The 22,158-nt window shown below is 47.3% G+C and overlaps 1 non-coding gene across 1 annotated transcript; it reads right to left on the reverse strand.

The window, feature by feature from the left end:
- Positions 1-2,220: 2,220 nt before the first annotated feature.
- On the reverse strand, positions 2,221-2,323 carry LOC129018472 (U6 spliceosomal RNA). The gene has a single exon (XR_008495295.2). It is a non-coding gene; the product is annotated as a U6 spliceosomal RNA (small nuclear RNA).
- Positions 2,324-22,158: the final 19,835 nt, after the last annotated feature.

Below are 22,158 nucleotides of genomic sequence, written 5' to 3' on the forward strand. Positions count from 1 at the left end.
CTGTAAGACAAGCAGTTGGCCCCAAGTGCCACTGAACTACACATAGGGATGGCTGAGGAGGGAGCCAGTACTTGGTGCTGAGCTAATCAAGAAGGATTTGGTTTGAACGGCAAAGTGAAAGCAGGGAGGAAAGAGGAAAGAGTAATGGAATCAGCCATTTTTTTTAATTTTTTTTTGAGACGGAGTTTCGCTCTTGTTGCCCAGGCTGGAGTGCAATGGCATGCAATCTTGGCTTACCGCAAGCTCCGCCTCCTGGGTTCAAGGGATTCTCCTGCCTCAGCCTCCCGAGTAGCTGGGATTACAGGCACGTGCCACCACATCTGGCTAATTTTGTATTTTTAGTAGAGATGGGTTTTCTCCATGTTGGTCAGGCTGGTCTCGAACTCCTGACCTCAGGTGATCCACCCACCTTGGCCTCCCAAAGTGCTGGGATTACAGGCGTCAGCCACGGCGCCTGGCTTTGTTTTTTTTTTTTTTTTTTTTTTTTTTTTTTTGAGACTTGCACTGTTGCCCAGGCTGGAGTGGAGTGCAGTGGCATGATTTTGGCTCACTGCAACCTCCGCCTCCTGGGTTCAAGCATTCTCTCACCTCAGCCTCTCAAGTAGCTGAGATTACAGCAGCCTGCCACCACACCCAGCTAATTTTTGTATTTTTAGTAGAGACAGGGTTTCGCCATGTTGGCCAGGCTGGTCTCGAACTCCTGACCTCAGGTGATCCACCTGCCTCGGCCTCTCAAAGCGCTGGGATAACAGATGTGAGCCACCACTCCTGGCCATCAACCAATGTTTTTGATTAGTCCAAGCCCCAGGAATTGGGGGGAAGAGTGATGAGAGAGATGGGCCAAAATGCAAAATGCAAAATGCATGGCTTAGGTGTCATAGTCAAGTGATGGGCAACCTCTGAAGGTTTCTGAGCAGGAGGTGTCTGATATGAGGTGAAAATAACAAAAGGACCCTCTATTTACCACTTGATGCATACTTAAGTCATAGCGCCTCCACAGGGTGGGTAATATCCCCATTTTACAGACTTGGAAACTAAGCCTTAGAGAGGTTAGTAATTTACCCAAGGAAGCCAAAATATAGTAGACCTAAGATCTGGACTAAGGCCTGTCTTGTTCTAAAATCCACATTTTTTCCCCGCACTATGCCACTTTGTTCTAAAATAGCAGCCAGAAAAAAATAGAAATGGAAGGGAGGGACTTGGCTGCTAAGCAGAGAGGAAGACGTGAGGGAAGAGTTGCAGTTTTTTGTTTTGAGTGGGCCTGGATAATGGGGAGAACACAGAAATTTGCCAGTCAAGAGGCATAGCTGACTGGAGGGGGCGGGCACAGAGAACAGGGAAGGGCAGGTGAGAAGACAATTGTAGGGGTGAAGGGAATTTTTCCCTTCCACTCTGACAGTTTGAGTCTGCTGAAATAAACTGGCAATAGATTAACAGGAGAAAGCACATACAAATTTACTGACATGCAGTGTGCATGGTTACCATACAGAATATGAGACTCAGAGAAGAGCCAGTTGGCTGAAGCTTAAAGAGCACCATCTTTACAGAGGAGAGGGAGATGAGGGGAGGTCGGCAATATTGAGAGGTAGTCAATGATTTTTAGGGGAAAGGAATGAGCCCAAACAATGCCTGGGACAAAGTTCCTCTGAGCTCTGGGAGCTGGAGGTTGTGACAAATTTCAGGAAGGTGAGGTGCAGGACTTCACTGTAAATAAAGGTTGTCTTACTATGCAGATAAAGTCTCCTAGATAATCTCAGCTGTCCTCAGAATAGATGAAAAGTCTGTTTGGATGTGGTGACAACTTTTAGTCTTTTCTCTTCTCTGGTAGTTAATATTTCCTGGTTATTTGACGAGGGTCCTAGGGAGGAAATTTTAAGACAATTGCATCTATTTTTTTCTTTCTTTCTTTTTTTTTTTTGAGATGTAGTTTCGCTCTTGTTGCCCAGGTTGGAGTGCAATGGCGTGATCTCAGCTCACCGAAACCTCCACCTCCCAGGTTCAAGTGATGCTCCTGCCTCAGCCTCCCGAGTAGCTGGGATTACAGGCATGCACCACCACGCCCAGCTAATTTTGTATGTTTAGCAGAGATGGGGCTTCTCCCTGTTGGTCAGGCTGGTCTCGAACTCCTGACCTCAGGTGATCCACCTGCCTCGGCCTCCCAAAATGCTGGGATTACAGGTGTGAGCCACCACACCTGCTCTTTTTCTTTCTTTCTTTCTTTTTTTAATAGATCCCTTCAAAAATTTGCATGTCTTCTTGCTCAGGGGCTATGCTAATCTCTATATCATTCAAATTTTAGTATATGTGCTGCCAAAGCAAGTACACAATTGAATTTCTTTTAGTTTCTCAGTCAGCTAAGGGAACTTTCAGACAGCCCCTGCATGCACGTGGGGTGGTGAAACAAGACTTTAAAAAGTCCTTGGTTCTGAGGCAGCTTGTAAGTCCTTCCAATTTCCTTTCATTCAAAAGTGCTCAGAATGCCAGGGGAGCATACTTTGGGGTATCATTCTCTGAACCCCAACATGATGATGACTCATTTTTGGAAATGCAGAATTCAGCATTCCGGGAGACATGCAGGTGGAAATATCCAGTATGCTGTTGAAAAGCTAGACAAACTGGGCGCAACATTCTCTCCTGTAATCCCAGCACTTTGGGAGGCTGAGGCAGGTGAATCACTTGAAGTCAGAAGTTTGAGACCAGCCTAGCCAACATGGTGAAACCTCATCTCTACTAAAAATGCAAAAATTAGCTGGGCGTGGTGGCACATGCCTGTAATCCCAGCTACTCGGGAGGCTGAGGCAGGAGAATTGCTTGAACCCAGGAGGCAGAGGTTGCAGTAAGCCAAGATCATGCCATTGCGCTCCAACCTGGGGGACAGAACCAGACTCCGTCTCAAAAAAAAAAAAGAAAAGAAAAGAAAAGCTTGACGTATTCATTCATTTTCTTTGCCAACATTAACTAAGCATCTATTCTCTTTGTTTTTTTTTTTGTTTTTGAGACAGGGTCTCACTCTTGTCACCCAGGCTGAAGTGCAGTTGTACAACCTCAGTTCACTGCAGCCTTGACTTCCCAGGCTCAGGTAATTCTCCCATCTGAGTCTCCCAAGTAGCCAGAACTACAGGTATGTGCTGCCACGCCCAGCTAATTTTTTGTGTTATGTATGTATGTATGTAAGTATGTATGTATGTATTTATTGAGACAGGGTCTCACTCTGTTGCCCAGGTGGAGTGCAGTGGCACGATCAGGGCTCACTGCAGCCTCAACCTCCTGGGCAAGAGATCCTCCTACCTCAGCCCCCCAGTACCTGGGACAACAGGCATGCACCACGCTTGGCTAAGTTTTTGTGTTTTTAGTAGAGACGGGTATCACCATGTTAGGTTGGTCTCAAACTCCTGGGCTCAGGCAATCTGCCTGCCTTGGCCTCCGAAAGTGCTAAGATTACAAGCGTGAGCCACCATGCCCAGCCTAGAGCATCTACTCTCTAGAGAGGAGGACAACCCTTCACAGAGTCTGCAGCCTGAAGGGGAAGACATGTCTCTGAGAATTTGACCAGGATAGTGCTGGTGGCTTTGGAAGCATACAGCAGGGCACCTGACCTCATCCACTATGAGGGAAGGCAGAGGAAGTGGGCTTTAAGCTGAGACCCTGGTTAGCCTGAGAGGAAGAAAGGATACAGCAAGTGTGAAGGCCAGACAGTAGGCAAGGATGTAAGGAAGCCAATAGCTGGGACAAGGAAGGATGTGTGGCATATGGGTGAAGCAGCTGAAGAAGCTCGTGAAGGGCCTTTGCTTTTCTTTCTCTCTCTCTCTCTCTTTTTTTTTTTTGAGACAGGGTCTTGCTGTATTGCCCAGGCTGAAGTACAGTGGTGTGATCACAACTCACTGCAGCCTCAACCTCATGAACTCAAACAATCCTCCTGCCACATAGCTGGGATCATAGGCATGCGCCACCACCATGCCTGACGAATTTTTTTTTTTTTTTTTTTTTTTTGAGACAGAGTCTTGCTCTGTCAGCCAGGCTGGAGTGAAGTGGCACCATCTTGGCTCACTGCAACCTCTGCCTCCCAGGTTGAAGCAATTCTCCTGCCTCAGCCTCCCCAATAGCTGGGACTACAGGCGCGTGCCACCATGCCCTGGTAATTTTCGTATTTTTAGTAGAGATGAGGTATTACCATGTTGGCCAGGCTGGTCTCGAACTCCTGACCTCAAGTGATCCACACACCTCGGCCTCCCAAAGTGCTGGGATTACAGGCGTGAGCCACTGTGCCCGGACTAATTTTTTTATTTTTTGTAGAGAAGAGGAGTCTCACTTTGTTGCTAGCCTGGTCTTGAACTCTTGGTCCTCCCACCTCAGCATCCTAAAGTGCTGGGGTTACAGGCATGAGCCACTGCACCCACTTTTTCGTTATTGCTAAACACTTGAGACTCGACTCTATGGAATACTGAAGCAGGAGTGGGCCATGGTCAAATTTTTATCTTCCAAATATTTTGTCACTCTGGCTGCAGAGTAGAAAACCAATTGGAACTAAGACATTTATCATCTACTGTCTCAAGTCCCTTACAAAGCTCTTAAAGATATGGCCCTTCCAGCCAGTGCCACCTTCTCAGTCTCCAGCAACACATACTCCACCAATACTAACCCACTTGTGGTTTCCGGAAGGTGTCATGGTCCTTTGAGTGTCCATATCTTTACACATGCAATTTCCTCTGTTCAGTTGGCTTTCTACCCTGCGTCTAAGTCCCCAAGTCAGTTTTCTTCTTCAAAATTTCCATGGTAGGTTGGGCACGGTGGCTCACATCTCACTTTAGGAGGTGGAGGTGGGTGGATCTGTTGAGCCCAGGAGTTCAAGACCAACCTGGGCAACATGGTAAAACCCCACCTCTACTAAAAATGCAAAAATTAGCTGGGCAGGGTGGCAAACACCTCTAGCTGGGAGCTACTCAGGAGGCTGAGGTAGGAGGATCATCTGAGCCCAGGAGATGGAGGCTACAGTGAGGCATGATCGTGTCACTGTATTCAGCCTGGGCGACAGAGCAAGACCCTGTCTCAAAAAAAAAAAAAAAAAAAAAAATTTCCACCATACCTCCAATCTCATTGCATCATGAATCATTACTCATTCTCCCCTAGCCCTCCCCCCTCAGTGGTCTACAAGCTCCCAAACAGACAGGGTCACCTTTTCACATTTGTATTCCCAGTACCCAGCACAGTACATGCAGTGAATAAATGGATGGATGGATGGATGGATGAATAATAAAGGCTGACCAGAGACTGAAATGTGGCTGCTCTTCTGTGCCGTGGTGGTATTTAAAGCTAAGGAAGTGGGTGAGATCTCAGAAAAGAGTAGATGCCTAAGAGAACAGGAAAAAAAAGAGTTACGTATTTCCTTTTAAAATACACCATTGATAAAAACAGACATCGAGTATGTCCATGTAAAAGTATATGCATGGGAACCAGATTTGGAAGGGAACATTGAAAAGTAAAAATAATATGTGTTAAAATGGTACGCTCGTGGGTGACATTTTTTTAAGTCAACATTTGTTATATTGTCTTTTCGATAAATTTTTTTTTCTCACAGACACAGACTCAGAAACTTGAGACAACGTTGCCCAAGATCATTCCACACTGAGAAAAAGCACATTAGAGGCAGCAGTGTTTTGAATAGGTGCATGGCTAGTGTTAAATAATGAAAAGAAATTGGAACAAGAGGCAAGTTGTAAAGTAAAAGTCACACCCTGCTATGAAAACCTGTTGTCACTGTAGCAAAACTTGCTAATTACAAACTGTCTCCATCAGTAGCTTCAGAATGCACAAAATCACCAAAAAAGTCTCTGTTTTCCTTGGGAGTTTTTAGTCGTCGGAAAGGGCTTCAGGCTTTGTTTTCTGTGAGTTACGGGGCTGCCACCTGCAGGTAAAATCTGGACATTGCCCTGAAATTTACCGAACCCTGGATACAAACCTGGCCTGACAGTGAGCCTCTTTCCCTTAGGATCTGGCTCAAGACCCTCTCAGGGTCATCCTGAGCCCATATTTCCAAGCTTCTCTTTAGTGGGAAAGCACTAGATACCCAGTAACAGCCAGTGACAGCCTAAAATTCGGCATTTGAAATTTTATGCTGCCTTTCCCAATTGATCTTGGAAGTTCTCATCTAGAATTTCCTTCACTTAAGTTGTGAGCCAAGGCTGTGTACTCCTCTCAAGCTTCCAGTGTTCCCTCTGATGCTGAGTTTAGCAGTGAGACCAAGTGCTGTGACCCCTCTCCAACATCCTTGCCACCTTTTCCTTCCTTCCTTCCTTCCTTCCTTCCCTCCCTCCCTCTTTCTTTCCTTCCTTCTTTTTGTCTTTCTTTCTTTCCTTTTTCCTTTCCTTTTATTTCTTTCTTGTTTTCCTTCTTTCTTTCTTCATTTTCTTTCTTTCTTTCGCTCTTCCTTTCTTTACCTTCTTTCCTTCCTCTCTCTTTATCTCTCCCTCTTTCTCTCTTTCTCCCTCTTTCTCTCTTTCCCTCTCCCTCTTTCTCTCTTTCTCTCTCTCTCTCTGAGACAGAGTCCTGCTCTGTTGCCCAGGCTAGAGTACAGTGGCACGATCTTGACTCACTGCAAACTCTGCCTCTTGGGTTCAAGTGATTCTCCTGCCTCAGCCTCCCAAGTAGCTGGGATTACAGGCGCCCGCCATCACGCCCAGCTAATTTGTGTATTTTTAGTAGAGGCGGGGCTTCACCGTCTTGGCCAGGCTGGTCTCGAACTCCTGACCTCAGGTGATCCACCTGCCTCGGGCTCTCAAAGTGCTGGGATTACAGGCATGAGCCACCGCACCTGGCCTTCTTTCTTCCTCTTTTTTCTTTTCTTTTTTCTTCTTTCTCTCTCTCTCTTTCTTTCTTTCTTTTCCTTCCTTCCTTCCTCCTTTCCCCCCTCCCTCCTTCCCTCCCTTCTTTCTTTTCCTTCCTTCTCTTCCTCCCTTCCCCCTTCTTCCTTTCCTCTTTTTTCTTTCTCCTTCCTTCCTCCCTCCCTCCCTCCCTCTCTCTCTCTTTCTCTTTCTTTCTTTCTTTCTTTCCTTCTCTTCTTTCTTTTCTCATGGTCTCACTCTGTTTCCCAGGCAGGATTGCAGTGGCATAATTTTGCCTCACTGCAGCCTCAACCTTCCCTGGGCTCAGGTGATCCTCCCACCTAAGTCCCCAAGAATAGCTGGGACTACAGGTGTGTACCATCACACCTGGCTAATTTTTGTATTTTTTGTAGAGATGGGGCTTCCCAGGTTGGTCTTGAATTCCTGGGCTCAGGCAGCCTTCCCACCTCAGGCTCCCAAAGTGCTGGGATTACAGGAACCACTGTGCCCGGCCTCCTGGCCCCATTTCTGTCACCTGACCTGACCCATGCCACCATCCTTCCTGGGTGGCTGCTTTAACCTGCTAACTAATCATCCTGGTCCCCTCCAAGACATTATCTATATTGGAACCAGAATGGACTTCCTAAAACACAAATACAATGGGTGTGGGGATCACAGATAAGGTCCCAAATTCCTCAGCATGCCCCATATGTCCCTCCATGGCTGGCCCCTGATGAAAACTCCAGCCTCAACCCCTTTTTTAAAAAGTTGTAAATATCTTCTACAAATGGCCTCAACTCTTTGCCTAACCTCCTTTTGAATTTTTTGTCCCCACTCTTTTGAACTATTTACAGTTTCTCGAATAGCTCCATAACTTTTACCTTGTGCAGACTACTCCTTTGGGCTCAAATGCCTCCTCTCCTTGCCTTCCCCATCTTTAGCTGGCTCCTGTCTGTCCTTCACCACTTAACTCAGGAGCCACCTGCTACAGGAAGCCTTCCCAGATGATCTGGTTCCTCCAGTGTATTCTGGTAACACTCCATCTTTGCTCTTTTCATAGCAGTATATGTTGGTATTATGGCTGAATTGTATCCTTTTCCCCAAAATCCATATGTTGAAGCCCCAGCCCCAGTACCTAAGAATGTGACTGTATTTGAGGCTAGGACCTTTAAACAGGTGACTGAATTAAAAGAAGGCTATTGAGGCCAGGCACGGTGGCTCACGCCTGTAATCCCAGCACTTTGGGAGGCTGAGGTGGGCGGATCACGAGGTCAGGAGATCGAGACCATCCTGGCTAACCCAGTGAAACCCCGTCTCCACTAAAAATACAAAAAAATCAGCCAGGTATGGTGGCAGGCGCCTGTAGTCCCAGCTGCTTGAGAGGCTGAGGCAGGAGAATCGTTTGAATCCGGAGGCGGAGGTTGCAGTGAGCCGAGATCATGCCACTGCACTCCAGTCTGGGCAACAGAGACAGACTCCATCTCAAAAAAAAAAAAAAAAAAAAAAAGAAAAAAAAGAAAAAGAAAAAAAGAAAGGCTGTTAGGCTGAATCCTAACCCAATCTGACTGGTGTCCACTTAAGAAGAGACTGGGGCCGGGCGCGGTGGCTCAAGCCTGTAATCCCAGCACTTTGGGAGGCCGAGGCGGGCGAATCACGAGGTCAGGAGATCAAGACCATCCTGGCTAACATGGTGAAACCCCGTCTCTACTAAAAAAAAAAATACAAAAAATTAGCTGGGCACGGTGGCGGGCGCCTGTAGTCCCAGCTACTCAGGAGGCTGAGGCAGGAGAATGGCGTGAACCTAGGCGGCGGAGCCACAGCCATAAGGCCTCAGAAAAAAACAAACCTGGCCAGGTGTGGTGACTCATGCCTGTAATCCCAGCACCTTGGGAGGCCAGGGTGGGCAGATCGCTTGAGGTCAGGAGTTCAAGATCAGCCTGGCCAATATGATGAAACCCCATCTCTACTAAAAATACAAAAATTAGCCAGGCGTGGTGGTGGGTGCCTGTAATCCGAGTTACTCAGGAGGCTGAGGCAGGAGAATCACTCGAACCCGGGAGGCGGAGGTTGCAGTGAGTCAAGATCGTGCAACTGCACTCCAGCCTGGGCAACAGAGCAAGACTGTCTTGAAAAGAAAAAAAGAAGAAGGAGGAGGAAGAAGGAGGAGAAGGAGGAGAAGGAGAAGAAGAAGAGGAAGAGGAAGAAGAAGAGGAAGGAGAAGGAGAAGGAGGAGAAGAAGAAAGAAGAAGAGGAAGAGGAAGAAGAGGAAGAGGAAGAAGAAGAAGAGGAAGAGGAAGAAGAAGAGGAAGGAGAAGGAGAAGGAGGAGAAGAAGAAAGAAGAAGAGGAAGAGGAAGAAGAGGAAGAGGAAGAAGAAGAAGAGGAAGAGGAAGAAGAAGAAGAAGAGGAAGAGGAAGAAACCAAACCTGCCAACATCTTGATCTTGGACTTGATTTTAAGGATTTTAAAACACTCAAAATTGTGAATTTTGTTATGGCAGCCCTAGGAAACTATCATCTACTCACTTGTCCCTCTCCCCTTTAGACTATGAGTTCCTCAAGCGCAGGGACCATGTCTTGTTTTTCTTGGCTCGCCACATCTAGCCTAATGCCTGGCAAGAGCACACTCCAATAAAAACCAAATGACTGGCTGGCTTAGTCATGGCAGGAGGACAGAAGGAACCATGAAGAAAAGTAAATGGGCCAGGTGTGGCGATTACACCTTTAAGCCCAGCACGTTGGGAGGCTGGGGTGAGTGGATCACTTGAGCCTTGGAGTTTTGAGACCAGCCTGGGCAATATAGCAAGACCTCATCTCTACAAAAAGTAAAAAAGTGAGTCAGGTGTGGTGTTGCATGCCTGTAGTCCCAACTACTCGGGGGGTTGAGGTGGGAGAATCACCTGAGTCTGGGAGGTTGGGGATACAGTGAACCATGATCGCACGACTGCACTATAGCCTGGGTAACAAAGCGAGACTCTGAAAGAAAGAAGGGGCTGGGCATGGTGGCTCATGCCTGTAATCCCAGCACTTTAGGAGGCCGAGGCAGGTGAATCACCTGAGGTCAGGAGTTGGAGACCAGTCTGACTGACATGATGAAACCCTATCTCTACTAAAAATACAAAAATTATCCAGGGGTGGTGGCGCATGGCTGTAATCCCAGCTACTGGGGAGGCTGAGGCAGGATAATTTCTTGAACCCGGGAGGCGGAGCTTTCTTTCAGTGAGCCGAGATCACACCACTGCACTCCAGCATGGGCAACAAGAGCGAGACTCCATCTCAAAAAAAAAAAAAAAGGAAGGAAGGAGGGAGGGAGGGAGAGAAGGAAGGAAAGAAAGAAAGAAAGGTGAGAGAGAGACAGAGGAGATGAAAATGGTTCAAAGGGGGCCAGGCATGGTGGCTCACGCCTGTAATCCCAGCACTTGGGAGGCCAAGGTGGGCGGATCACCTGAAGTCAGAAGTTTGTGACCAGCCGGCCAACATGATAAAACCTTGTCTCTACTACAATTACAAAAAAATTAGCCGGGCATGGTGGTACATGCCTGTAATCCCAGCTACTCAGGAGGCTGAGGCAGGAGAATCACTTGAATCCGGCAGGCGGAGGTTGCAGCAGTGAGCCAAGATTGCGCCACTGCACTCCAGCCTGGGCGATAGGGGGAGACTCTACCTCAAAATAAATAAATTAATTAAATTAAATTAAGAAAAAAAGAGGCCAGGCGCGGTGGCTCTCACCTGTAATTCCAGCAGTTTGGGAGGCCCAGATGGGCGGATCGCCTGAGGTCGGGAGTTCAAGATCAGCCTGGCCAGCATGGTGAAACCCTTTCGCTACTAAAAATAAAATAAAATAATTAGCCCAGCGTGGTGGCAGGTGCCTGTAATCCCAGCTACTCAGGAAGCTGAGGCAGGAGAATTGCTTGAACCCGGGAGTCAGAGGTTGCAGTGAGCTGAGATCGTGCCATTACACTCCATCCTGAGCGACGGAACGAAACTCTGTCTCAAAAAAGAAAAAAAAAAAAAACTTCAGATAAGCAAATGGACTCTGGTCCTGACAGCTCCCTGTAGCGATGCCAGGGTCAGTTCAGAGGAGCCTGGCCTTTCTCATTTCCTTCTGTTTCAGTTTGCACATCTCTTTTTCCTTAGCACACACTCTGCCCATTAAGGAGATGAAGTCAGTTCCATTTTGGCCATGAGCTAAAATGCAAGTGATGCGTCCAAAGGGTGGAAATTTCCTCGTGTTCCTACGCCTACAAGAAAGAAGCATTAGCAACTTTAGCAACTTAATACTAGGAAGTCTCTCCAATGTTGGTTTTTATAAAATTAAAAATATTTCAGGCCAGAAGCGGTGTGGCTCACGCCTGTAATCCCAGCAATTTGGGAGGCTGAAGTGGGAGGATTGCTTGAGGCCAAGAGTTCCAGACCAACCTAGGCAACCTAGCAAGGCCCTTGTCGCTACAAAAATTCAAAAAAATTAGCCGGGGTATGGTGGCATGCACCTGTGGTCCCAGCTACTCAGGAAACTAAGGTGGGAGGATTGCTTAAGTCTGGGAGGTTAAGGCTGCAGTGAACTGTGATCATGGCACTGCCTGGGTGACAGATCAAGACCCTGTCTCAAAAATAAATAAATAAATAAATAAATAAATAAAAATTTCAGTAGCCATGCATGGTGGCACATGCCTGTAGTCCCAGCTACTCAGGAGGCTGAAGTGGGAGGATCACTTGAGTCCAGGAGTTCAAGGCTGCAATGTGCTATGATCATGCCTGTGAACAACCATTGCACTCCAGCCTGGGTAACATAACAAGACTCCATCTCTACACCAAGTTTAAAAACTAATGCAAAATAAAAATATTTCACTGAGAAAGTTTGTTTATATTCAAGGTGTACATTGTGATGATCTATGTATATGTTGTGAATGATTATCACAAATTAACACATTCACCACCACCTATGCTGTACATTAGATCCCCACAACTTGTTTATTTTAAAATAGTAAAATATTATCCCTATGAGATTCTCCCTTTTCTTCTCCTTAACATCTCCCGTTAAAAAAAAAATTCGGGCCGGGCGCGGTGGCTCACACCAGTAATCCCAGCACTTCGGGAGGTGGAGGCAGGCAGATCACCTGAGGTCGGGAGTTTGAGACCAGTCTGACCAACATGGAGAAACCCTGTCTCTACTAAAAATACAAAATTAGCCGGGCATGGTGGCGCATGCCTGTAATCCCAGCTACTTGGGAGGCTGAGGCAGAGGAATCAGTTGAACCTGGGAGGCGGAGGTTGCAGTGAGCTGAGATCGTGCCATTGCACTCCAGCCTGGGTGACAGAGCAGGACTCCATCTCCAAAAAAAAAAAAGAAAGCATGGGAGAAAGAGGAACAATGAGCAGCGAGGATAAGCTATTCTTTTTCAGAGTTTTGCTATAAAACAGAGCAGAGCAAAGAGTGGGAGTTGGAGGGCCAAGGAAGGGATTTTAAATATGGGGCCAACTACAGCATGTTTTGTGTGCTGAGGGGAATATCTAGAAGAGGAGAAACTCAGCTATGAGAGACAGGAGAGAATTGAGGAACAAAATGTTTGCACTTCCTACATTTCCATGGGCAAGAAGTCGCATCTCAGGCCAGGCACTGGGGCTCATGCCTGTAATCCCATCACTTTAGGAGTCTGAGGCGGGAGGATGGCTTGAGCCCAGGAGTTCAAGACCAGCCTGGGCAACATTGTGAGACCCCATCTCTATAAAATGTAAAAAAATAATTAGCCAGCCATGGTGGCATGCGCCTGTGGTCCCAGTTACTTGGGAGGCTGAGGTGGGAGGATTGCTTGAGCCCAGGAGTTTGAGGCTGCAGTGAGCTGACATCATGCCACTATACTCCAGCTTCGGCAACAGAATGAGACCCTGTCCCAAAAAAGAAAAAAAAAAAGGAACCATTTCTGAGAACAGAGCTAGGTCGGTGGGTAGCAGTGGTGGCAGGAAGATGTAATCTTTTTAGATATTTCTGTTCTGATGGCTTCCATTCTCTCAGCTGAATTAATGAGAACACTTGTGGTGGGGATGGCAAAGCCTGGAGGAGTTGTGAAAAGACCAGGAGGCTTGAAACTATCCTTTTGGACAGTGGGGGAACAATAGATTCAGGAGACATTGCAGGCAGTGCTAAAGTCCAACTCAGACTTATGGTTGTAAATTTCTTTTCTTTTTTTTTTTTTTTTTTGAGACGGAGTCTCACTCTGTTGCCCAGGCTGGAGTGCAGTGGCGCCATCTCGGCTCACTGCAAGCTCCGCCTCCCGGGTTCATGCCATTCTCCTGCCTCAGCCTCCCGAATAGCTGGGACTACAGGCGCCCGCCACCACGCCCGGCTAATTTTTGTATTTTTAGTAGAGACAGGGTTTCACCTTGTTAGCCAGGATGGTCTCGGTCTCCTGACCTCGTGATCCACCTGCCTCGGCCTCTCAAAGTGCTGGGATTACAGGCGTGAGCCACCGCGCCAGGCCTCGGTGGTTGTAAATTTCAAAAGGCTGCTCAGACTAGTTGAGTGTGGTTTTTTTTTTTTTTTTAGATGGAGTCTCGCTCTGTCGCCCAGGCTGGAGTGCAGTGGTGCGATCTCGGTTCATTGCAAGCTCTGCCTCCCAGGTTCACGCTATTCTCCTGCCTCAGCCTCCCAATGTGCTGGGATTACACGCATGAGCCACCGCGCCCAGACAGTTGAGTGTGTTTTTAACCTAGTTGGTGTGTGTTTTTTTTTTTTTTTCTGTTTTATTTTACCTGATGTCTACAACAACAACTAGTTGTGTGTGTGTTTTTTTGTAGTTTTTGTGTTTTGTTTTGTTTTGTTTTTTTGAGACGAGGTCTTGCTCTGTTGCCCAGGCTGGAGTGCAGGGGCATGATCTCAGCTCACTGCAACCTCTGCCTCCTGGGTTCAAGCAATTTTCCTGCCTCAGCCTCCTGAGTAGCTGCGATTACAGATGCCTGCCACCACGCCCGGCTAATTTTTGTATTTCTAGTAGAGACAGGGTTTCGCCATGTTGGCCAGGCTGGTCTCGAACTCCTGACCTCAGGTCACCCTCCCACCTTGAGCTCCCAAAGTGTTGGGATTACAGGCATGAGCCACCATGCCTGGCCTAGTTGTATTCTTTTTTTTTTTTTTTGGTATAAGGGAGACGCAGTCTGGCTGTGTTGCCAGGCTGGCTGGAGTGCAGAAGCGCTATCTCAGCTCACTGCAACCTCTGCCTCCTGGGTTCAAGCAATTCTCCTGCCTTAGCCTCCTGAGTAGCTGGGACTACAGGCACATGCCACCACGCCCGGCTAAATTTTTTCTTGTATTTTAGTAGGGATGGGGTTTCACCATGTTGCCCAGGCTGGTCTTGAACTCCTGAGCTCAGGCAATACCCCCACCTTGGCCTCCCAAAGTGCTGAGATTACAAGTGTGAGCCACTGCGCCCGGCCTGTGTTCTTAACCAGTCAAATTCAGCGGCCTGGTTGCAGACACGGAGCAGGCATAGATTCTGATTTAACCAGGTTAGGGTTTTGCCAACTCGATATGGAGAGAGGGCTCAGAGTGTTGAGGATGTGTGCGCAAGGCAGCAGGTACAGCACTGGAGCATGAAACCCAAGCCCAGTGAAAAACAGAAAGGGAGGATTTGGGTGTGTTTAATGGCTATGGAGTTTCAATGTGAGATGAAGAAAAAGTTCTGGAGTTGGACAATGGTGATGGTTGCATAATGATGTGAAGTTAACTGACATTAACTTAATGTCAGTTAATTGTACACTTAAAAAGGTTAAAATGGCAAATTTTATGTACATTATACCATAATAAGTTTTTCAAATATTAAAATTGGTCGGGCACAGTGATTCATGCCTGTAATCTCAGCACTTTGGGAGGCCAAGGTGGGCAGATCACTTCAGCCCAGGAGTTTGAGACCAGCCTGGCCAACATAGTGAAACCCCATCTCTACTAACAATACAAAAAATAGCCAGCGTAGTGGCGCATGCCTGTAATCCCAGCTACTCAGGAGGCTGAGGCAGGAGAATCTCCTGAACCCGGGAGGTGACATTTGCAGTGAGTGGAGATCGTGTCACTGCACTCAGCCTGGGTGACACAGCAAGGCTCTGTCTCAAAAAAATCCCCAAAATATTAAAATTAAAAAAAATTTGTTTTTGATGGCCAGGTGCAGTGGCTCATGCCTGTAATCCCAGCACTTTGGGAGGCCAAAGCAGGTGGATCACCTGAGGTTAAGAGTTCAAGACCAGCTTGGCCAACATGATGAAACCCTGTCTCTACCAAAAATACAAAAAATTAGCTGGGCATGGTGGCAGGTGACGTAATCCCAGCTACTTGGGAGGCTGAGGCAGGAGAATCGCTTGAATGAAGGAGGTGGAGGTTGCAGTGAGCCGAGATCGCATCACTGCACTCCAGCCTGGGCAACAAGAGCAAAACTCTGCCTCAAAAACAAAACAAAACAAAACCAAAAAAAAACCCCCCAAGAATTGTTTTTGAGACAGGGCCTCATTCTATTTCATGTGCTGGAGTTTAGTGCTGCAATCATGGCTCACTGCAGCCTGGAACTCCTGGGCTCAGGTGATCCTCCCATTTTAGCCTTCTAAGTAGCTGGGACTACAAGCTCACGCCATCATGCTTCGCTCATCATTTTGTAATTTTTGTAGAAATGAGGTTTTGCCATGTTGCCCAGGCTGGTCTTGAACTCCTGAGCCCAAGCAATCCACCTACCTTGGCCTCCCAATGTTCTGGGATTCCAGGTATGAGGCACCATAACCAGCCAATATTAAAATTTAAAAAAATATTGATGTCTGGCCCCATCTCAGATAAATCAGAATCTCTGGGGTTGGAGCCTAAACATCAGTATTTTATTTTTTATTTTTGGAGACAATGTCTCACTCTGTAGCCCAAGCTGGAGTGCAGTGGTGTAATCATAGCTCACTGAAGCCTCGAACTCCTGGGCTCAAATGATCCTCCCACCTTAACCTCCCGAGTAGCTAGGGACTACAAGAGTGCACCATCACACCCAACTAATTCATCTTTTTTTTTTTATTTTTAGAAACAGGGTCTTACTATGTTGGTCAGTCTGGTCTTGCAATCCTCCCATCTCAGCTTCCTGTGTAGCTGGAATTACAGGCATGAGCTACCACACCCTCAACATCAGTATTTTAATAGACTATGGAATTGCTGAATTTGTACATTTTCTTTCACTCATTCATTCAACAAACACATACTGAATGTGCATTATGAGCCAGGCACATCACCAGGCACTAGGGATGCATGAGTGAATTAAAAAGGACAGGGTTGGGCCAGGGCGCAGTGACTCACGCCTGTAATATCAGCACTTTGGGAGGCCGAGGTGGGTGGATGCCTTGAGCTCAAGAGTTTGGGACCAGCCTTGGCAACATGGGGAAACCCCGTCTCTACCAAAAATACAAAAATTAGCCAAGTATGGTGGTGCGTACCTGTAGTTGTAGCTACTCAGGAGACCAAGGTAGGAGGACTGCCTGAGCCTTGGAGGTCAAGGCTGCAGTGAGCCAAAATTGCACCACTGAACTCCAGCCTGGGCAACAGAGTGAGACCCTGTCTAATAAATAAATAAATAAAAGGACAGGGTTCCTGCCCTCTTGGAGCTTACAATCATATGAGGAAAGGTGAACAACAAGCAACAAGCCAGTAAACAAATATGATTTAATTACAATTTTTTTTTTTTTTTGAGATGGAGTCTTGCTCTGTGGCCCAGGCTGCAGTGCAATGGCGCAATCTCAGCTCACTGCAACCTCTGCCTCCTGGGTTCAAGTGATTCCCCTGCCTCAGCCTCCTGAGTAGCTGGGACTACAGGCACCCGGCACCATACCCAGCTAATTTTGTAATTTTTGTATTTTTAGTAGAGACGGGGTTTCACCAGCTTGGCCAGGCTGGTCTCAAACTCCTGACTTCAGGTGATCCACCCACCATGGCCTCCCAAAGTGCTGGGATTACAGGGGTGAGCCACCACACTTGGCCTAATTACAAATTTAGAAGCCTGTTTTAACCATCTAAGTGGACTTGAACGAAGAAGAGGGATTAGAGATCCATCTTGATCTCTGTTGGAGGCATTGGAGATGCCGTGGGATGGGTGGACTTGAGATATTACTGTAGAGAGAAAACACAGGTGGCAGGGTTGGAAATGAGCGGTGAGTGAGAGTGAGAAGCAGGACGACATCCAGGTTTACAGCTTGAGCGCTGGAGGACCGACCCGAGAGACACAGTGAAATAAGAATAGGATTTAATGTAGGAGAGATGGTTCCAATGCCAGCCAGCCAGTTCCCAGTGCTGAGTGAGGAATCTGTGACATGTCTTGTCACTTGTTTGTGACTTAATTTCTTCATCTGGAAAAGTGTTGATAATAATATATCTCAAAACAGGCCAGGCATGGTGTCTCATGCCTGTAATCCCAGCACTTTGGGAGGCTGAGGAGGGTGGATCACTTGAGGTCAGGAGTTTGACACCAGCCTGGCCAACATGGTGCCAACATGGTGAAACCCCGTCTCTACTACAAATACAAAAAAATTAGCCAGGCGTGGTGGTCAGTGCCTGTAATTTCAGCTACTTGGGAGGTTGAGGCAGGAGAATCCCTTGAACCTAGGAGGCGGAGGTTACAGTGGGCTGAGATCACGCCAATGCACTCCAGCCTAGGCAACAGAGTGAGACTTCATCTCAAAATAATAATAATAATAATAATATATCTCAAAACAGGGTTGACATGAAAATGAAACAAAATAAGACAATGCGTATTGGCTGGGTGTGGTGACTCACACCTGTAATCCCAGCACTTTGGGAGGTCAAAGCAGGAGGATCTCTTGAGCCCAGAAATTTGAGACCAGTCTGGGCAACACAGTGAGATCCCGTTTCTCCAAAAAAAAAAAAAAAAAAAGATTATTTCTTTTTCTTTTTTTTTTTTTTTTGAGACGGAGTCTCGCCCTGTGGCCCAGGCTGGAGTGCAGTGGCGCAATCTTGGCTCACTGCAAGCTCCACCTCCCGGGTTCACGCCATTCTCCTGCTTCAGCCTCCTGAGTAGCTGGGACTACAGGCGCCCGCCACCACGCCTGGCTAATTTTTTTGTATTTTTAGTAGAGACGGGGTTTCACCATGTTAGCCAGGATGGTCTCGATCTCCTGACTTCGTGATCTGCCCGCCTCAGCCTCCCAAAATGCTGGGAATATAGGTGTGAGCCACAGCGCCCGGCCAAGTGTTGTAAAATGTTTCTTAATTGACTGGGCATGGTGGCTCACACCTGTAATCCCAGCACTTTGGGAGGCTGAAGTGGGCAGATCATCTGAGTTTGGGAGTTTGAGACCAGCTTGACCAATATGGAGAAACCCTGTCTCGACTAAAAATACAAAATTAGCCAGGCGTGGTGGTGCATGCCTGTAATCCCAGCTACTTGGGAGGCTGAGGCAGGAGAGTCAGTTGAACCAGGGAGGCAGAGGTTGCGGTGAGCTGAGATCGCGCCATTGCATCCCAGCCTGGGCAACAAGAGCGAAACTCCATCTCAAAAAAAAATTTTTTTTTCTTAATTATTACCTTTTAGACATTCTCCTCTCAATTTTCCCTTTCTTCGTCTTAATGATTCCACTTGGATCCACCACTGTCATAGTTATTAAAAGCTTCTCAGACTGTATCTTTTAGCTGTTCTCTCCTGAGCATACCTATATTCTCAGTCACCCAATGATCTCAAAACACTTTGTAGATTATGACCATTATTTATTTTATTCTTATTATTTTTTTTGAGACAGGGTCTCCCTCTGTCACCTGCCTTACCCTCCTTAGTAGCTGGGACTACAGATGCGCACCACCACACCACACCCTGCTAATTTTTGTATTTTTAGTAGAGACTGGGTTTCTCCATGTTGCCCAGACTGGTCTTGAACTCCTGGGCTCAAGGGATCTGCCCACCTCGGCTTCCCAAAGTGTTGGGATTACAGGTGTGAGCCACTGTGCCCAGTGCCTTAAAGCTTTATAGAAAAAATAATGGCAGGCCGGGCGCAGTGGCTCACACCTGTAATCCCAGCACTTTGGGAGGCCAAGGCAGGCAGATCACCTGCGGTCAGGAGTTGGAGACCAGCCTGGCCAACATGGAGAAACCCCATCTCTACTAAAAATACAAAATTAGCCGGGCGTGGTGGCACATGCCTGTAATCCCAGCTACTCGGGAGGCTGAAGCAGGAGAATCACTTGAACCCAGGATGTGGAGATTGCGGTGAGCCGAGATGGTGCCACTGCACTCCAGCCTGGGCAACAAGAGTGAAACTCTGTCTCAAAAAAAAAAAAGAAAAGAAAAGAAAAAATAATGGTCCAGAGCAGTGGCTGACACCTGTAATCCTAGCACTTTGGGAGGCCGAAGTGGGTGGATCACAAGGTCAGGAGTTCGAGATCAGCCTGGCCAACATGGTAAAACCCCGTCTCTACTAAAAATACAAAAATTAGCCGGATATGGTGGCGGGCCCCTGTAATCCCAGCTACTCCGGAGGCTGAGGCAGGAGAATCACTTGAACCTGGGAGGCGGAGCTTGCAGTGAGCCGAGATTGCACCACTGCACTCCAGCCTGGACGAACAGAGTGAGACTACGTCTCAAAAAAAAAAAAAAAAAAAAATGTTTTAAGGCCCCTTTACAGAGAAAACATGCCACTCCAGCCTATAGCTAAGCAGATGTACCCCTGGTGGACAAGTGACTTACTCAGGACAATCACTGCCGAGGCCGGGATTTGGGAGCATTCAAATGTAAGTCGGTGGTTTCCCATTTTACATGAAAGCATACTTGAAGGTTTTAATTAGCAAGTGGAACAACTTCTACTTGCTCATGTTGTCAGCCCTACGTGTCGTCATCAACCACAGGGTAATTAGTGAGGGAAAGGATCAAGCGTCTTCTGTTGTGACAAACAGTACAGCATTTCTAGGTGATCCTTACGCAGGCTGGAAAATCGGGCACTTCCCTTGGTTGCCATTAGATGTCACTCGAGACAGGCAGGCGCTTCCTCAGAGGCGGTTGTAGAACTAACTGTAAAGGAATGCAGTCCTTTGGCTCCAAAAATGGATTCGACCTCGCTGCCCGGACTCGCCGCACTAGAAGTGCCAGGAAACGTTGTTTGATGGAGCGTGGAGGAAATATCCTGTTGCACCATATGCAATGGAAACCCTATTTCCCTGGAACCAAAACAGAATTCACGACCCAACAAGACTGCTCTCTCCCTCCCCCGCCAACCCCTAAATCTTTGTTAACCACAAGCTTCTTTTTTTTTTTTTTTTTTTTGAGATCGAGTCTCGCTCTGTCGCCCTGGCTGGAGTGCAGTGGCGCCATCTCGGCTCACTGCAAGCTCCGCCTCCCGGGTTCAAGCCATTCTCCTGCCTCAGCCTCCCGAGTAGCTGGGATTACAGGCGTCCGCCACCACGCCCGGCTAATTTTTTGTATTTTTAGTAGAGACGGGGTTTCACCGTGTTAGCCAGGATGGTCTCGATCTCCCGTCCTCGTGATCTGCCCACCTCGGTCTCCCAAAGCGCTGGGATTACAGGCGTGAGCCACTGCGCCCGGCCAACCAGAAGTTTCAATTCTTTGTGGTTACGAAAGAACAGAAATAATGTTTTCCCATTTACTTGATAAACTCAGAAGCTGTATTTTCTCTGCCTTCTATGAAACATATCTTCCCTTTCTGCTAGACTGTTTTTTGGTTTTATGGCTCAAGGGCAGAAAGTTGTGGAATTTATTCTCTTTTCACTTCTAAAACGTTTTCAGACTTAGATTGCTCAGTGGCAAAGTCTGATGTCTTCCTCTCCGGTTAGGATCCTGAATGTATGGACATTTTGTCTTAGGAGCAAAAGTGAAATAATGCACACAGTGTGTTTAGCTCAGAGTCTAACCCTCAGCAAGCTCTTAAATGTAAGCTACAGCTGGGCACAGTGGCTCATGCCTGTAATCCCAGCACTTTGGGAGGCCGAGGTGGGTGGATCACTTGAGGGCAGGAGTTCGAGACCAGCCTGGCCAACATGATGAAACCCCGTCTCTACTAAAAATACAAAAATTAGCCATGCGTGGTGGCAGGCACCTGTAATCCCAGCTACTTGGGAGGCTGAGGCAGGAGAATCTCTTGAACCCGGGAGGTGGAGATTGCAGTGAGCCGAGATTGCACCATTGCACTACAGCCTGGGCAACAGAGCAAGGCTCCGTCTCAAACAAAAAAAAAGTTAGCTACTACTACTACTGCTATTATTATTGTATGTCTGGATCATGACACTAAGATAATTGCCAGTTAGAACCTAGAGGAACAAGATTGGTTGCAAGGATGCAAGCCTGCCCCAAGCCCCTACCCCCAAGGCATCTGGGCACCCTGAACCAGGCTGTCACCGGGAACAACCCCCTCCCCGAGCAGTCTGACCACAGGATAAGGTGAAGTAGCGTGGCATAATGAAAACCAATAGTTTTGGTGGTAACAGACACTGTTTCCTGGCTGTGTTTTATATGACAATACAGCTAAGGGTTTTTTTTTTTTTTTTTTTTGAGATAGAGTCTTGCTGTGTCACCCAGGCTGGAGTGCAATGGCGCAATCTCAGCTCACTGCAAGCTCCGCCTCCCAGGTTCAGGCCATTCTCCTGCCTCAGCCTCCAGATTAGCTGGGACTACAGGCACCCGCCACCACGCCCGGCTAATTTTTTGTATTTTTAGTAGAGACGGGGTTTCACCGTGTTAGCCAGGATGGTCTCGATCTCCTGACCTCGTGATCCGCCCACCTCGGCCTCCCAAAGTGCTGGGATTACAGGCGTGAGCCACCGTGCCTGGCCTGGGTTTTAACTGGCAACTAGAATGTCCACTCTATTAAGCCTGTCTTTAACCCTTCTTATTACAACCAATTAGATTAGGAGGAGAACTAACTCGTACAGAATACTGACTATGTTTTCGGGCCCTGTGCTGGACACTTGGCATAGTTTCTCAACTAACTTCCGCAAACCTCAGAGTCCTCGTCTATAGTAACGTAAGGTGTATGAGAAATAATTGATGATGTCCATTTTCCTGCTTTCTAGAGGCTTGTTTCATTTGCAAACAGGATAGGAGTGCTTGCATATCAATTCTAATGCTTTCTGCTTTTCCAATCCTTTCTCTTTTTTGGCCTAGCTGAGTGTTTTATGAGACTTTACTCAGTCACAAAGCCCCCGGAAGTTTACCAATACTCCCTCTGTTCTGAGCTCCAAAGAAATCAAGCAACTTGCTTCAAAGTTCTGCTGGCAGCTTCTCTGAGGCTAACAATCAACCCGTTCCTGAATCTTTGGCCCTGCTCAAGAAATCAAGTCTCCATCCTCTCCCAAATTAACATGAGCGTTTGGTCTTTA

The sequence above is a fragment of the Pongo pygmaeus genome, chromosome 19 (genome assembly GCF_028885625.2).
Source record: "Pongo pygmaeus isolate AG05252 chromosome 19, NHGRI_mPonPyg2-v2.0_pri, whole genome shotgun sequence".
Taxonomy (NCBI): Eukaryota; Metazoa; Chordata; class Mammalia; order Primates; family Hominidae; genus Pongo; species Pongo pygmaeus.